Genomic DNA, 3,172 nt, shown 5'->3' with positions numbered 1-3,172 from the left:
TTCACCACTGAATAGTGTGATGCGACTGTAGCAGTCGTATATTTGAAACTCAAAAGGAAACAACTGCGTTCCAACAGCTAGATATGCAGGTCCCAAAAATGAAGGTATTCTTAATTGCCACATTCACTCCGAAGCCCATTCATCTCCTTCAGCATCCCAAAAATTAGCACATATTCTGCTTAGCTATATAATAAAGTGGCAAACACGTGGCACCACTGACATCACAGGACAGTTGCCTATAAAACTAGACTTCTGACGCTGGGCTCCAGCTTCGTTCTCTTACAGATCATCATCCTCGACTGGGAGAGCAGTTGTCTGTGCAACCTCTAAATCATGTTCATATTGTGCTGCCAAAGCTGGGTCCATGAGAACTTCTGGTGGGGCAAGAGCAGGCATTGCAACAAACTCCAAATTAGGATCGCCAATTAGTTTTCTAGCAAGCCAAAGGAAGGGCTTTTCAAAGTTGTAGTTACTTTTTGCAGAAATGTCATAGTACTGAAGATTCTTCTTTCGGTGAAAGACGATGGATTTTGCTTTAACTTTCCTGTCCTTAATGTCCACTTTGTTACCACACAAGACAGTGGGGATGTTTTCACATACTCGAACCAGATCCCTATGCCAGTTAGGCACATTCTTATAAGTAACTCTTGAGGTTACATCAAACATTATAATGGCACACTGGGCTTGGATATAATAGCCATCTCTAAGTCCCCCAAATTTCTCCTGACCAGCCGTGTCCCACACATTGAATTTAATCGGTTCTCTGTTAGTGTGGAACACAAGGGGATGGACCTCAACTCCCAAGGTGGCTACATACTTCTTCTCAAATTCACCAGTCAGATGACATTTCACAAATGTCGTTTTTCCAGTACCGCCATCACCCACCAATACGAGTTTGAACTGCACTTGGGATTCTCCTTGGGCTGCCATCGCGATGGTTCTTCCAGAAGCATCTCCGGGCCGCGCTGTACCTTTAAATTTTGAGAAAATCTATGCACATGCATAGTAGAACCCTCTGGGGGTGGGAGGATGTTCACTCAGTCACCCCCTCTAGTCACCAGAATGAAGGTATGCAGATAGCAAGAGGCCAGTGAACAGATTAAAAAAAAAAAAAGAATGTACACACCTTTATCTCCGAGATTCTGGCATGCATCAATCTGTGGCATCTCTGATCCTTCCCCTGCTTGATCTCACTGCTATGCCTCATCCAAGATGGTGGCTCCAGGCCCCTGAGCCTGCCCAGGGTGCAGCAGTTTCAAGGAGTGCTGAAAAGGGCGGGTTTCCAATAGGGTCTCTCTGAAAGGAAGCAGGAATGGCAGCTGATTAGTGATCAGTTAACGTAATGGCCCTTGATGCCACCTTCTGTGCTCATTTAGAAAGAAAGGGTCAACAGCATCGCCCTCCAGGAACTGCAGGACTGCCTGCATAAAGGTTTAAAACTATTCAATTGGCTAATTAGATAATCAGATTTCCTGACTGTTACTCAACTCTTCCAGCTATAATTCATATTTGAAAATTATTGTTAGAGTTTATCATTCTCAATAAAAATTCTAAATGCTCTTGACTTTACCTTCTAGGAAAGTATAAATTACAAAAACAACATATTAACGGAGTGTCAAAATTTTCCCTCTTTTCTCTTTGTTTTTGACATAACATATTTATGACCTTAAAGTGGATTTCCTATTAAGTAGATATTCCTTTATCTGATGGATCTGAGAGCTATAATAAAATCTAAAACTTAAAAGAACTTCAACATTAATATGAAGTCCTTTATAAAATCAGTGACATTTCATGAAGATTTCCGCTTGAAGCAATTTTTGAAATAGTGAATCCTACTAAGCAGACTCTTGGTGTGGCACTGCAGGATAAGCACTCAGCTGCTAACTTAAAGGTCAATGGTTCAAACCCACCAGCCACTCCTCAGAAACTGTATACAGAGTGGCTGTGAGTTGGAACTGACTTGTTGTCACTTAGCAACAGCAACCACAATAAACAGATAAACACAGTTTTGGTCCTGTAACCCATTGCTAGAAGAAAGAAGAAGAAAGGAGGTAGTTAAGAAGTACATAGATTGCTTACAGGAAAAATAAAAGTTTTTAATGACCACAAGCCTTCAAAATAGAGAATAAAAGTAATACATTATGTCACACGTATCCCAGTTAATTTCTGAAGCAATTCAATATATGATGGGTACTTATATTTTGACTGATTACTTATTTGGAGTTGTTCCTTCTATCCAACTATTTTCTCATATCATAAGTGGAGTTTAGATTGCATTAGACCAAGAATGACTGGAGCCCAAATTTTGATAGATTACTAAAGGAGCAGGATAAGAATATAGGGACTGAGACTATAAACTGAGATCCAAGGAGGTCTGTCACTAAGTTCTGATAGACAATATAGCATGAAAGGCTGCCTATTGGTATCATACAGACTTTCAGTAAGTATCAATAACTCAGCAATAGGAACTGTGGGATAGTGTGGATCTGATGTTCTCCAAGGTCTCAGTGATCAGACATCATCCTAGACTTGGAGGAATGGTGTAGAAACCAAACCAAAGACTTAGGTACTGAGGGAGAAGATCAAGATCTAGTTTTAGAATGTAGACCATATGTTAGAATTGGGTACACAAGGAACAAGGTAAGTTTTGGTATGCCAGCAAGGCAGTTTGATTTTCAGCAGCTAAACTAATGTCTGGTTTAGGATTTTGTATGCTCCTCTTGCCTAGGAACAGAAATGATTTTAGAGTTTGAAGCAAGATTTAATTTAAATTGAGAATTAAATGACTTAGAAAGATACAGGTACAAGAGACCTGATACACTACACTATTTGTCTTAGTTATCTAGTGCTGCTATAATAGAAATTAAGTGAGCTTCCCTGTAGGTGCATGGATATTATCCTATCACTTACAGTGTTGTACCTCATGACTGATCTGGATATGTTCTTTTTGACAATGAATACAACACCATTCCTTTTCAATTGGTTATTCCCTGCATAGTAAACCATGTGGTTGTCAGATTCAAAATGGCCAATACCAGTCCATTTCAGCTCACCAATGCCTAAAATATCGATGTTGATGCATTCCATTTCATTTTTGACAACTTCCAATTTTCCCAGATTCATACTTCGTACATTCCATGTTCCAATTTTCAATGGATGTTTACAGCTGTTT

The 3,172-nt window shown here is 39.7% G+C and overlaps 1 pseudogene; it reads right to left on the bottom strand.

The window, feature by feature from the left end:
• Positions 1-279: 279 nt before the first annotated feature.
• Positions 280-930, bottom strand: LOC102835012 (annotated as a pseudogene).
• Positions 931-3,172: the final 2,242 nt, after the last annotated feature.

The sequence above is a fragment of the Chrysochloris asiatica genome, unplaced genomic scaffold (assembly GCF_000296735.1).
Source record: "Chrysochloris asiatica unplaced genomic scaffold, ChrAsi1.0 scaffold00180, whole genome shotgun sequence".
In the NCBI taxonomy this organism is placed as follows: domain Eukaryota; kingdom Metazoa; phylum Chordata; class Mammalia; order Afrosoricida; family Chrysochloridae; genus Chrysochloris; species Chrysochloris asiatica.
Note: the sequence above shows the minus strand (reverse complement) of the source record. Positions and strands in the feature narration are given on the sequence as shown.